At 35.6% G+C, this 15,352-nt stretch overlaps 1 pseudogene; it reads right to left on the reverse strand.

Moving 5' to 3' along the window:
- Positions 1 to 399: 399 nt before the first annotated feature.
- Positions 400 to 4,804, reverse strand: LOC110787019 (golgin candidate 5-like; annotated as a pseudogene).
- Between the last annotated feature and the right edge of the window lie 10,548 nt (positions 4,805 to 15,352).

The following is a 15,352-nucleotide window of genomic DNA, read 5'->3' on the forward strand; positions in this document are numbered from 1 at the left end:
TTGGCAGAAAACATTTTAGATGGAAAAGAGACCCCATATGTAAGATGTGAGATCTTTTTGTTAAAAATATTCAGACCTCATATGTAAGATATGGGGTCTCTTTGAGTTTTTTAATATTTTTAATTTAACAAATTAAGACCCCATATATAAGAAAAGGGTTCTCTTTGAACCTTTTATTAATTTATTTTAGAATAAGCTCAGACCCCATATGTAAGATATGGGGTCTCTTTGAATTTTTTAACATTTTTATAATTAACAATTTCAGACCCCATATGTTAGATAGGGGGTCTCTTTGAATATTTTACTATTTTTTATTATATACTCGAGAGAGCCCTTTTTATACCTAACGGGTCTTTTTCATCAATTTTAATTAAAAAAAAATCAGCATAAACAGACCATTTACGGCCTAAAAAAAATCAGCATATATTTAAACAATTTGGTAATTCCAAAATTATTCATACAATTACCACAGAATAAAATTTCTGCAAGTCTGTAATCTAATACAAGAACTGACCAGCCTCGAAACTCTATGGTAGTGAAAAATACTTCAGCCAACAGGGCCCCACACAAAGCTTGAGGAAAGGCATCAAATGTACAATCTAATATTGACTTGTTTCCATGGGGTTGTTTCTGCAGTTTGAATCCTTCAAGCACTGCAACAATTGGTAACCTTACAATATCATCAACTAGCATTCGAGCAACCCTGAAGCAAGTGCAAATATAACATGTTTAATACTCCTGTCATATTCAAACAATGTCCAAACATAGGACATTCTTTATACTCCTCGAGTTGGCAAATACATTGAGGAAGAATTACCTAATCTGAATCGATATCCATACACCCCTTTGTTGCATCTTACATTTGCAAGGAAACAGGAGCGAACACCATATTAAGTATTGTCATGCAGTTGTGAGCTTCTGATGCACTGGCATGATTTGCCTGAGGAAAATTAGAAACTTGAATAAGTGAAAAGGTGCAATCAGAAGACCAAAAAAGTTGTAGCAGTATCAGATGGTATTCATGAACCGAAACAAGGTCATCCTCAAGGTTAAATATATCAGACCTTGTCGGCAAACTTCTTGTTTGTTGAAACATAGGCTTGCCAAAGGCCCTCACTCAAAATGGAACCCGTGATCAGGGGACATAGGCAACATGTAATGAAAGAGAGGCCAAAGATATTGCTTGCAAACCCCATGGTAGAACTTCTTCTGCAAATCTACTGGAAATGCAGGTTGTTGTGCTAGTATATATAGCACTACAAGAAGAAATCGCCAAATTGTACCAGACAGATGTGATGACCAACTTAATTTTGAACGAAAACTTCTAAGACGTAGTAATTCCAGGCTTAGCCGCAATTACAAATCCAATTAAGTATCTTGACTGATGCAAAAAAAGCATCAAAATGTTATATGTCACTCGAGCTAGACTCTTGTTTAATAATGCATGAATGCCTAAGCTCCGAGCCTCTAACAATAACTTAAAATAGAATGTCCGTTACCGAAAGGCGATATGTACACACAGGCGGTGATACAAAGAACACAGTTTAAAAGAAAACATTAAGAAAATGATAACCTCCAAAACACTTGACAAGTTTTTGTAGGTATAGGAATATAGGTAGGCAAATTATCATATGTTCCAAGTTTAGAAAAAGAAACGGAAAAAAAAGAAAAAGAGGGAGTAACACACACAACAAATAGAGAACCGACACTCATTTGATGCTCATGATCTCATAAACAGCTTATTCGTCCAAACTTACACTCATTCAGCTTACACGCTAATTAAAACCAGAGATTACAAGACCTACCTAAAAATTCCAGCATGTACCATAAAGCCAAATGGTAATCCACATATAGAGCAAGCAGGAAAAGAAATTCCTAAAGTCAGAACAAAAATTGGAATCAGAATTTTAAAACGAAACAAAATTCAGAATATTAGCATAAGCCAACATCTCTACCTCAAGTGTAAAATAAAATTTGTGGAAACTACTGAGCAGGCTTTCAGTGACAGTTAGTTTATGTAGTTAATAAGAAATTTTATCACAAGTATACCTTTTTCTAACAAAAAGAAGAAGCAAAATAACTAATCGAGTTTCACAATTTACACATACAAAGATGTCCAGATTTCTGTCCATGTTGATGGTTTGTTTGGAGAGTTAGGTCGTGTAAATGTCTCCCCACATTTCACCCCATTGCACGTATTGATCTGTTAAGTAAAAATTCGTTCTAAAATGATCAAGCTAATTCAAAACATGAACAAGACAATCAAATTCTTCTCTTCGTTACAAGGATAAATGACAAGAATTATTGACAATGAAAAACACTAACCACGGGATCAGGACTTCAGGAGCATCGGTTTGCTTACACATCACCCAAGGAACACCAGTCCGAAGTCCAACATCCATACGCCAGCGTACATAAGAACACCCTTTATTGCCAAAATCTCCTTCAACATTTTGATATTCATTTTCAATCTATTTAAAGATTTATATTCTGTAAATTTACAGGTAACTTTAGACAAAAACTCATCATCAGAAATGCTAGTTTAACGCATTACATGTGACAGTATTATTGGGCCGCCTTGTTAAGCATATAAACTCTCTGATTTCATAAGGTTCACTATTTTCATAGTAAAATTTTGCATATAGAACTACAGACAGGATAATTAACAGATTGTAAGTGAAAAATACCAATGACAACTGATCAAAATAGTTTTTTCAGACTGAAAACAAGCAGCATCAGCACTCGGAAGTACCTTGAACGGCTCATTGTCTGTTCTGTAAGAAATTCCAGGGATGTCATGCAGTCAAAATGGAAATCCCCTGCAACATCACAACAATGCATCCATTTCTAGCCCGAAAAAACACAGAATTTCTCAGTTTGCTAATGCAAGATGTGTAAATAGTATATACAGACCCATAACTCTATTCACTTTCGATGTAGGGGCCAATCCTGAGGCAAATGTATAACCCTTGTGCTTGAACTTCCTTGATGAACTTTACTAAATTATACCTCCCAGTGAAATCGTACTGTATAAAACAAGATAATGTGGCATTATTGTGACTGTATGAGGAGCCCAAAAGACATGATTCAAGATCTAATAACCCAAGCATATTAAGATGATATCTGCAACACTAAATGGGAGGGAAAAAAGGAAAATAGTACAAAACTAAAAAATGCTGGTTCGTAGAACTCATACCAGGCGAGACATATAACATGCAAGTTCTCCCTCCTTTTGTCGAAGGGAAGGTTCAAAGGCACTTGGCGTCATGCTCTTCAGGTAATAAGGATTCATGGTAGACTCTCCAGAATTTATCCGTTCTAGGAAAGAGGAAGAAGAGTCTAGAGAAGCTTACAAGAAGAAGCTTTCTACCATGTTGCCCACACTGCTAGCGCTTGAAAGTTTACGTGTCAACTTCCTTGCAGAAATAATCAATGTTAGAAAACAAATAATACCGGACACTATTTTACGGATAAATAAAAGCATAATACCATTTTCATGTGTCGATTTGTTCTTCAATGTTGGATTGTGATATGACACGGATGAAGACTGTACATGGGCAGCCTTTTCCAAATCTAATCTAGATGTCTTTTCCCGATCGAACTCCTATTATAATCCATAAACACATCAACACAACTGATTGTGATCAACACCACTAAAGATGCAATGAGAGTACATGCTAATCATAACCAGAAGTAAACCTGCTGTAGAAGTTCACTGTGGGCAAGGGATTCTTGCAACTCATTTTTGTGTTTTCTCTTAAGCTCCTTGATCTTTTCTTCAAGCTATTTTGCACGACCTTCGTGAGTATCAGCTATTTCCTTCGCTGCAAGGTACTCTCGCCAATTTTTAGCTGCGCTCTGTCTTTCTTTTTCAAGAGACCTATTTAGCTGTGTCTGGTCACCTCTGAGCCACGAAATCTACAAGTTTTAATAGCATAAGCCACCATTTTCTATTCATGATAAGCAAAAGGCTACGCATATTTTTTTTATTATAGTAATATATAGGAACGTTACCTGAGCTTCAAGAACATTGATCCGGGAAAGAGTTTGAGATAAACGCTCATTTATTGATAGCTGTCTTTCCTCTGCAGAAGCAGCTTTGGCTTCTACTTCCTGTACAACAAGCTTCATAAGAAAAAGCTCAATAAATTTTTGTACAAATGTAGAAGATGAATAGAAACCTGAAGCCGAGATTGAAGTGTTCAGGCAGTTGTGAAACAAGTTCCTCACATCGGCGCTCACTTTTCCTAAGAACAATCAGACAATATTATCAGACATTCCAATTAGGCCAGTAAACGACACTAACATGAGCAAGAAAAAGTGTAAAAAATAAATCATAGCACACCTGGTAACGTTTCTGAAGGTCCTCAATATCTCTGCGTAACATGTCCTCCTTCATGGTTGCCTAAACGATATAACAAGGAAAAAACAAACATATTATCTTCAAACAATATCAAATGGCAAAGACAATAATTATCATCTTGTAGATGAAAACTTAATAATGATGTTAAGAAATAACCTGCTGCTCCTGACTGCTTAATGTCTGTCTTAATTCCTCGATCGTTTGGACAAGCATTGTTTCACGTTCCACGGATTCCGTTAGACATCCCTCCAACTTAGCTCGGGCTTCATTATTGGCCCGTGCCTCTGCTAAAGCTTCAGATTCCTTTGCTGCATTCAAAGCATTGGTATAATATTCCTTTTGACCTGCGAGCTCTGTCTGGTGCTTTTCAATCGTTTCCTGAAGCAACTTTTCAGTTGCTGCCTTCTATATACTCTCCACTTTATTCTCTTCAAGCTGCATTAACTCAGGACGATATGCTCAGTAGGAATAACCAGAGACATGATCACATGACACCAAAACTACATTTCTAAAACTGAAGTAATTTCAAATATTTGTAATCAACCTCACATCAAAATACAGGGAGGTAACTAGGTGTTTGCATACACTTCAGTTTAGCAACTCGATTTAACATTTCCAAGAAAAACCAAAATTTTATTTTTTGTATTCTTGAACATTTTTATGAAGCTGCACATGATCACTAAAAACAAATAGCAAGGCTCTTTTAGAGGTCAAAACTACAAAGCTAACAAACACATTTCAACAAGATGGCATGAAACAAGAATACACTTCCTGGTAAAAGAGGTTAGGGAATTGGAAACAAAATCATCCAGCATTTGACCATTATAGGATACAACAAAACAGTTCCGTTTGATTCAAGCTGGGTACAAATCCAGCATTTGTAGAACCAGTAGCAATAAGGAATTAGTACTTTAGTAGACTTTAAATCAAACAATAAAACTAACAAAATTAAGCATGACAAAAAAACATAAACCGCAACCTCCACTCACCCTCAAAAGGTTAAAAAAAATAACACAGAGTCGTTAAATTAGCAAACAATGATGTGGCAACAAAAACATGAACCGCCTCAAACCCAAAAAAATCTGAATAACAACCATCAACACTGTAAATCAATTAACTACAACACATGACCATTGCCTAAACACATTTTTTTACCCCCTTTACTCTGCATAGCCCATGGCTAGCACCATCACCATTTCCGTTTCTTCTCTAATTAGTGATGTAAATAATTACAGTGAGAAATAACAAGGCAAAAGATGACTGGCATTTCCAGCTTCTTCATGCCTTCTTCATGATATAGCACAAAATTATTCCAATAAAACCAATTAATATCACAAGCATACCTTCAGTAACTTCAGAATTCCCCAGTACACTACTGGTTGTGAAGGAAAGTACCACTAACTTTTGAGCAGGACTCTGATTATATGAAAAATAAGGACATCATTCATTTGCATCATAGTTAAAGATGATAGTTAAAGATGAACAGTTTGATCATAATAATTATTTGCACCTTTTGTATTACCTACATATTTCTCTCATAATATAACTTAGCCAAATTTCTGGTTCAATCTCTTAGTTGTGCACAATGGCGTCAATAAACTCTACCAACAAATCAAATCTACTAAAAAAAACATTCCTGAACATTTACACACAAACTCTCATCCATTCTAACCAATATTTGATCAGCAACCTGCCAACTATTCTGAATGATAAAATTCTTAAAAGTTTACCACTGTCAACATCAGCTAAGAAGACGAGTGTGCTCTTGAAAAAATCATACTTTCCCCATAAAACTGGAAAACCTAACCCCCAAAGTTTTATTTACATAACATTTACGCACAAAATCGCATCAATTGAAACTTTAGAAATTCAGGGGAAAAAACCAAGCTTCGTGGTTGAAAATGGAGTTGAAATATTCAGAAAAAACCCTAACTTGTAGCAGAAATTACAAATTCAATTCGAAAATCGAATAAACCACACGAAATTCAGAAATTTGAAACAAAAAATTGAAGGGAAAAAGAGAGTGATGAGAAAAAAAACCTAAATGTGTAGTTCGCTAGCCATGATAGTACGGTCTCCGGTGGTAGTGAATTCGTCTATCGTAACGTAGTTCTCCGGTGGTAGATTCGTCGGTGATGGTGACTGGTGAGTTCGCCAATGGTTATGTCGCCCTTGTATGTCCAGGGAAGAAGAAAGAGGCAAAGAACAATAGCTAGGTTAAAATTGCCAAATTGAGTTTGGCAAAAGTTTGGCGCTAAGACAAAAGAATGAAAATAGAGACCCGTTAGGTTAAATGACGGGTCTTTGTTATTACATTATTTTTAACAAGAGATTGGTGGGTCCTTGATGCATAAGAGACCCGTTAACTTAAATAAAGGGTCTCTTGTTTTTCTTATTTTATTTTTCATGAAGGAAATGACCATTTTTATATACTAGAGACCCGTTAAATTAGATAACCGGTCTCTTGTATTTTTCCCTCTAATTTTAAGTGGGCCATTTGACACATAAGAGAGTCGTTACCTATAATATTAGATCTATTATATTAAAGAGACCCGTTATGTCGACCAACAGATCTTTTATTAAGGGTCTCTTTGCCCATTTTTGTAGTAGTGATTATAAGATCTTTGTAAATAGATCTTAATTCCCATTATGTACTAAGTTTCGCCTTGGTCCATCATTGATGAATAATTTTAAATCTAAGTCATTAGCATTTGAATGTTATTTCATAATACAGAGATATGTCTATGATACACATAGGACCAATTAAGTTTTATGTACTCCCGCTAAACTTCTTATATATCTATAAGAATCATGTACATTCTATGAAACTAAAATAATTATTAGCTTCACTAAAATACAATTCCAATTCCCAATTGCTTGCTTAAATATGTACTTAGATTTCATAAGCTAGCTTTCCTTTTTTAAGCATTTATTTGAATCCACAAATCCTATGACATGCCATGTACATAGTTTCTTCCAACATTTGATTGAGGAAGATGTTTTGTCATCCAATTGCTATATTTACCAATATGCAATCATTGCTTAAATTATAGACTTGAGCATTATGATTATGCATGAGGTTTCAACACAATCCACATCGTGAATTTGCTTGTAACCTTTAGCAACTAATCTAGCTTTGTGTTGTGAACACAATTCCATGTTTGATGGTTTTTATCTTTAAAACCAATTTGCAACCAATAGATGTAAATCATTCTTGCAAATCAACAAAATTTCAATTTTGTCATCAAAACATTGAGTATGTTTTATGGCCTTTAACCAATTAAACATTAAGTCTATATATGGCCTCTAACCATTTTAGGGAATCTAGGTTTCGTCATAGCTTTCTTACAAGTCACAAACTCATTAATCTACATGATAACAGTTTGACTGCAAGTTGTGGGTTTCTTCGCTATCTAATAGAAGAATCGCATAGTTTCAGTGATCCGAACTCTATGTTTCTTCACTATCTAATAGAAGAATCTCATGTTTCAGTGACTTGAACTCTATGCCTACTTGGGTATAGAACATCAAACAATAGAATATCAACAGACACTTGAAAGTCCTTTGAATATTCTATTCTCCTTGAAGAACTTGTAAAGTCTTCTAAGAGATGTCTATTCTTTAAAGCCACTTCTAAAGTCCTGAAAGAATAGGTGTTTGGGTTTTCTGAAGAACTTCGAAAATCCTCCGGAATGTCCGTTTATGTTTGTTGTTCGCCTCGAAGATTTTCGTGGTCTATTTTCTCCCACTTGTCATTTTGGAAATGAATCTCCAAAAGGACATTATTTCAAGCAAACAAACATTATGTTCTCAAAAATTCGTGGTAGAAACAATACCTTTGTGTCTCATTTGAACAAATCACAATTAAACATATATCTATGTTTGGGCCTTAGTTTGTCGAATAACAAACACTAAGCTCCCACTGAGTTTAGCAACTCTTTAGATATATATATCTATATATATATATATATATATAGTATATATATATATATATATATATATAGATATATATAATTATTGAAAAAATATTCTGAAATTACTTTTCAATAGCTTTGACGAATTTGGTTAAGTTTGGTGGTAGTTGAGCATTTTGTTTAGAAATTATAGGAAAAGTCTTTATGATTCATCATTGATCGAATCAAGTACCAATTGACTTCGATCATTCCAACGTAGATATGCCATATCTTATGGAGCTAGATTGTGAAATTACAACACACAATCATTGATGATCATTTAAAGTAATCATCGTCATGATCTTACCTAGATCTTTATGATTTCTTTCCAAGTGGATTTTATACTTTTGAATCTTTGAACTAGCCAAACAGATTCAAACTTATATCACATTGAGTAAATAAACCAATATTCACTCAAATCCAGGTGATATAATAAAGTCATAAAATCTTTCTTTAGTTTTGAACTCTATTGTCTAGGCGTTCTAACAATAGTTCATCTCTTTTGTTACTTTCAACAAATAAGACTAGCTTGTCTTGAATGATCTAGAAATCAATCAACTTTCAAAAGTCCATCAAAATAAAGCTTTAGAATGTTAACTTGTTGATATGGTCTAAGCAACAATGCCAAAGATTAGTGGAACTCAAATCAAGGGTTTGATTTGAACCTAGTAAAGTTCTTATTGTGAAAGAGTTGTTTGTTTTAATCAAGCATATTGACTGAACCCGTAAATGACCATTTCATTCAAATAACAAACAAACATTGTTTTTGTCTTTCTTGGATGTGAGTCTTTCTGTGTTTGGAAACAAAAATTTAGGTATGCTGATTATGGAACAAAATAGCCATTAAGTTCCACCCCTGAAAGGACTTAAAACAAACTAGATGACCCTACAACTAATGTAGCAATGCCATGCTTCATTTCCCACTTGTAGGCCATTAGTGTAGCCTAGCTTCCATTGTTTGATTTATTACCGAAGTCAGAACCTCAAGCGGTATATGATACCAAGGAAGTTTGATTGCTAGGACACTTCTCTTTAAACATAAACTTATAGGTAGAAACGGAATCGTAAATTCCTTTCATTTGTTCCTTGTTTTCCTATTTCTTGTACCTTTTCTTATAGTCTTAAGAATTGAATTATCTAGTGTTGACTTTTATACTTTGTTAGACATGTCCAATGTTACTCCAACAAGGTTCTTACCATTTAATTTATGTTGAATATTTTCCTTCAACTAGATGATCTTACCAGAAGCTTCTAAAGTTCTCTAACCATCGATCTATTCGAAGGTCTAAGGACCAGACTCATTCGAGAATTAAATGGATAAAGATATTAGGTTGTTAACCATTGGTAAAGCTGAGCGTTTAAACTCAATGCTTTATGATTTCAAAACTACATTGTATTTTGAATGCACAAGCACCAATCGGTTTTCCATTCGACTTTGATACTCGAAAACAACCATAAAAGTCACTATAAGAAACGTACATTTAAATTACTCATTTTCTCTCATTTCTGTGAATCGTTCTTGGATTCACTACCAATCGAGGAAAGTTACTGTTACCTTTCTAAAAGGATTTATTGCAGTGCAAGATATTTAATTATAAACAATAATTAAAACATACATTGAAGCATGCAAAGTCTAAACATTTATCATGATTAATAACTTGAAAGTTAAAGCAATCATGCAATTTGAACAAGTCATTGGCATTTTATTCGAATTTATTGTTCCGGCAGGTGTGAATAAAATGAATCTAAGATCCTTAAATCATTGAAGAATTAAGCAAATTATGTATTTAGACTCAATTCTAAAATATTTTAGGTAAGCAAAGCCTTTGCTAATAGTCTAGAAACTACTCTTGGTTGATAGGTACGTCTAAGAACTTATTAGGTAAACCTATCTCATTTGCCACGACATAAAAGGACTCCTTACTTATATCGTTTCACCAAAACTAACATGTACTCACAATTATTTGTGTACCTTACGCCTTTAGGATCAATAAGTAACACCTCGCTAAGGCGAAAACTATTACTAAGATTGATGTAAAGGTTGTCCAAGTAAGTGTTATTTTGGTATGGCACCTTTTAACTCAATTTTTAAAGTTTGGAACTTAAGGCTCTTACTATGTTGGTTAGACTTTAAGTGAACTAAAATCCTTAATCATGCAACATAATCAAGCCATAATCTCATGCATATTTAAGACATATTTAAAAGCAATAAATAACTTAAAGCATGCATAAGATATATATATGTGATCTAGTATGACCCGACTTCATCTTGAAGCTTCAACTTCAAACTCCGTCTTGAAAATGGATTGGAAACTCCGTCTTGAATTTCACCATGGAAGGTGCCATTTTCTTCAAATAGGATAAGCTATAATTTAAACTAATTAAAACTATTTGATGGTACGCAGACCATATTTAAATTAAAAACTTTGGTGCATTAGACCAATTTTACATTCAAATTAATGGTACGTAGACCATATTTTCTATCCTATTTGGGCCCATACTAGTCACTTTCCATAACCTGCAAAACAGTACATTTACAATATACCATTCACCCATTCATTTATCAATGAATGGCTCACATAGCTGGTTAGTAGAACATATTATGCATCACATAAATATTTGCAGCAATTAATCAAGGTTTCCAATAATCTACCAATTATTCAATCCTTATTAATTCTAATCGAGTTGTTTTAACCTTAAAGGAATGTATACCTAATTAAGAGTTTATGACTAAAATGCTCCCACTTAAACCAAGAAATTTACATGCTTTACTAATTTTAAACATAAAATTGTATTTCCTAGTCTAACCGGAAACATACAAATTTAATTAAAATTTAAAGCTCATATAAATTATTATTTGAATCCTTTAATTTATTTTCAGTTTACTAAATTAATTAATTTAAACTTAATCAAGGTTTTAATTTTAGTAAAATAATTAGTATAAATAAAATTTATAATAATTAAATTATTCAAAATTATGTAGACACCTACTTTTGTCCCCATTCCCGAAAGGGAAGGTTCGATGATGAGAACATAAATCTCCACTTGGCAACGCATCTCCTATAAAATAACGGATCTCAATCACCCTTTTCATTTAAGCCAAAACTGCTATTTATAGAAACCTGCTAAGAATGGTAACTGCCGTAAAAGGTAGTTGTTAAAAGTGGCAAAGTCATAAAAGATAGAAACCTATCAAAATTAGGTGTTGCACTCCAACATAAATCCTAAAAGAGATAGAATTTGCATTTCTGGTATAATTCGAAAATAAGAGTTACCTATTAATTAAATTCCTAACGAAGCTAGAGTTCGTAACGGGCCCAGACGCATTCCGTCATAAAGTTAATATGCACTAAAAGACTCGGATAAATCTTAAAGGCTCCGCGTTCTAAGAGTCCAAATCTGACAAGAACTCGGCCCAGATCACATTTTCAACGCCCAGCCCTGGGCGCTGAAAATGCCTGTGGCCGTTTTATCCCAGGATTCTTTTTGGATTCGTATCTTCAAAATCTATCCTTCCACACACTCTTTTCCTATAAATAAAGCCTCAAAACCGACGTGAAAAGGACACACACAATTCCATAACCTGAGTATTGACTCTAGCCTTAAGCCTAGCTTCACGCTGCGAAATTGATCCGGCGTTCTGTCGCAATCGACCCAAAAGTCGAACAGAACGCATCCTGCCCCTTGTAGCTGATGAATTAAGCCTAAATACTGGAACATTGCTTAGAAACCCGAGATTCGTTAAATAAAAGGAAAAATAGCAAAGCCAAGTGGTTAGTTTTCTGAGAACCACAACGCACCTCTCAAGGGTGCGTTGTAATGTGTCCCTTGTATGCTTTAATCGCTTTTATCACCCTTTTATAAAATTGTCAAACTATTAAATTGATTGATCTATCACACCTAATAAGATAATACCTTGGACAATTGAATTATCATGTTAGGTACCTTAAATCAATCTAAACAAGATAATCACGATCGATTTAGTATTATGTGTTGCATATTGCTAAAATCAATACAGAATAGTTTAATAAGTTTAACGCATGTCCCTTCGAGTATTTATGCTGAACTAGTAAGGATAACCTGCCTCTGGAGTATTATCGGTGAGCACTCCTCTCGGTAGCTACAGTCCCCCGAACTCTCAATCTCTGCCCTGCGGGTGTACGTTGAGCGATCCCCACACCAGGGATCACAAGGGAACCTATGGCCGTCGTGGTCGAACATAATTGCACTCCCTTTATGTCACGATAACCGGGTTTTGTCAGTTTTTCTCATTGTCGTTAAAAACTGAATGGCGACTCCTATATTACTAGTCGATCGGGTGTAAACTCACAGGAAATCTAACTACACTTGATCTGACGACGTCACGCCCACGAGGGACGAGGTCATGCATTAGCCTCGTGCTTTTTCGACCCCCTCATAGTGGCGACTCCACTAGGGAACGTTAATGAAATACTCGTGCTCGTAGGTAATCAAAATAGCCGAAGGGTGAAACGATCCTACTCCGCGTTTATTTCCTTATCAAGTTGGGACGACCTGAAAATCGGCATATTAATGTGAACGGACAGAACCGCATAACGAATCTTGGCTCTCTTGGTGTGTTTCATCTCGGGAGTTGGGACTAAGGATACCCATCGCCACTCGGGGGGTGCATACGCTTCGAATGTTGTCCACTCGGCACTTTCGCTAGTAGTACACCTGTCCCAAACCCAATCGCTCGCCCACTAGATCCCTCTCATTGGTGCATGCCCCCTTGGCTTACATCGTGATTGGCCTCTTGGGACGAAATTCGTCTGTTGAATGCACTACCTCGACCGGGGAATGTGTTGGATCTACGATAGAAGCGGTACCAAGCCGACGCAAATATTACCCATAGAAGCCTATCATAAACTACGTGACATATTATTCTTGCTTCATGTTGTAATGCTAGTTATGTGTAGCGAATTATGTGATTGTGTTGAGATTGTGTGTGACAAATAATACTAGAGAACCAACGACCCTAAAAATTGCCCAAACATTCATAAACACCAATTGGCCAAAGAATTATACCAAAATACGTGTTCCGTAGCCCCGGGCGATCGCCACAAAAATAAGCGACGCCCAGGACAACCTGTAACGGAACCCACAACGCTGCACAACGCGTAAAGGACGTTATTAGGCGAGCACGCAAAATTAAGTCGTATATACGAAAAAAGGATACGCGAACAGAATACGAGTACCAGTCAGGGACGCATTTTCAGCGCCCCTGGCTGGGCGCCAATCATTTTCAATGCCCAGAGCTGGGCGCTGAAGTTGCTGCCTGGCCTTTTAGTCTGGCACAGCAGCCTCGGTACCCGCGCATAAAATATACGTAGCAATAAAAAATTGGTAACAAATTTGCTACGAGGACGTAGGAAAAAAGGCACTCGATTCTAAGAACGACTTATAAAATAAACAACTCCTTGTGTCGTCATTAGGCCTCCTATGACGACAATGTTCGGCACCAAAACCGAGCACGCTGATTAAATGACCTTGAATGTCACATGGGCAAAGTATTCAAAAATGATGTTCGAATAAAGTTTTCAAGGAAAAATAACGTTCGAATAAAAAATAAATAAATCCGAGTCTAGACTAGGCTATGCCAAAGTACAATCTAAATCCTAAGTCTTAGTTGTCTTATACATAGAATCGGTCCTAATGCTTGGTGTCGTTCTGCAAGTTAAAAGGTTAAACCATATTGAGTCTCCCTTCCTAACATTTAAATCAATAAGCACCCATATGTAATTGTCATCCCTTGCTAAGAATCTACGGCCTCAATACTCTCTCTCACCAATAAAAAGAATATATTATAGTATTTGCAAAATGGAAACAGTCACATTCTGAAAATCATTCCTCCATAGTCGCACAACCCCCAAAGTGAACCTAAGGTGTCAATACCATTGGCAAAAAATTAATGGCCTCAAGGCTTATGATCACATTGGGTCACGATTATCATAGTCCTCTCGAGACACTCGCTCCTTGAAATACTCCTAAGTACGGACTATAAGATTTTCCATGAATGCAACATGACGAACCATGAAAATACCCAAATCGGCATGCCATAAGGCTACCATCGGGGTAAAGCAATACACACTAAGAGGGAAGCCGCACTAATGATTCTAGTCTTGCAAAAATGAAAATTCGATCTCCCCAACTAACTACCTTGCCAACACTAAGCAAAATGGCGCATGACAAACGAACACCCAAGGGTTAAAATCTAAAGTGTTAACCAACGAAAGTTATGGTCTAATTAGCCTAAGTCTGAAAGTCGCTTGGTCAAGTATTATAAGCTTACGCCTCGTCATTATTTTGAGTCTAGGCCACCTCCTTGTACTCATACACGGGTTATAATCAGAAAAATTAATGAAAGTTCAAGTCTAAATCACAACTTCCAATTAAATCCCGGAAACTGGAATCTGAAAAGAAGCAAAAAAATTATTTTCGATGTAATTCTTTCGTTAAATTTTAATAAAGTAAAAACACCATTTTGAATCTACACTATTTGCACATTTTGAGAAACGACTAAATACGCTTGCAAAGTAAGACAATTTAAAGGTCCACCCTAGGCCTACTAAAATTAAAGGTCCACTATAGGCCTACCAAACGAGGCTCACTCAAGTCTCGCCTCGTGACTCAAAGACCACAACCATCTACCTTTTAGCCCAAATAAAAAGGGGGGAAATCCCAAGAAAAAAAAAGGAAAAAAGAGAAAGAGAAAAGGGAGAGCGAAAAAAATGAGCCATGAAATACTTAGCCCGTACCTCCCAAAGTGCGAAATTTACCCAAGTAAGCGAAGGAAAAGAATTGAGTCAACCAATCCAAATCATACCACAAAAACTACATAAAGTTCTACGGTCTTCTACCCTTTCCAATCCTCATGCTTGACTAACACCTATACAAATTATCCTATCTCATTCAACCCATCTTTCAAGCCGTCTTGAGTCACGAATAAAAAAGGACAAATGAAAAGTACATTCTACGCTTAATGTAAAAAAAAAAAAGAGAAAAAAAGAAATAATAA

Source organism: Spinacia oleracea, chromosome 6, assembly GCF_020520425.1.
Source record: "Spinacia oleracea cultivar Varoflay chromosome 6, BTI_SOV_V1, whole genome shotgun sequence".
In the NCBI taxonomy this organism is placed as follows: domain Eukaryota; kingdom Viridiplantae; phylum Streptophyta; class Magnoliopsida; order Caryophyllales; family Amaranthaceae; genus Spinacia; species Spinacia oleracea.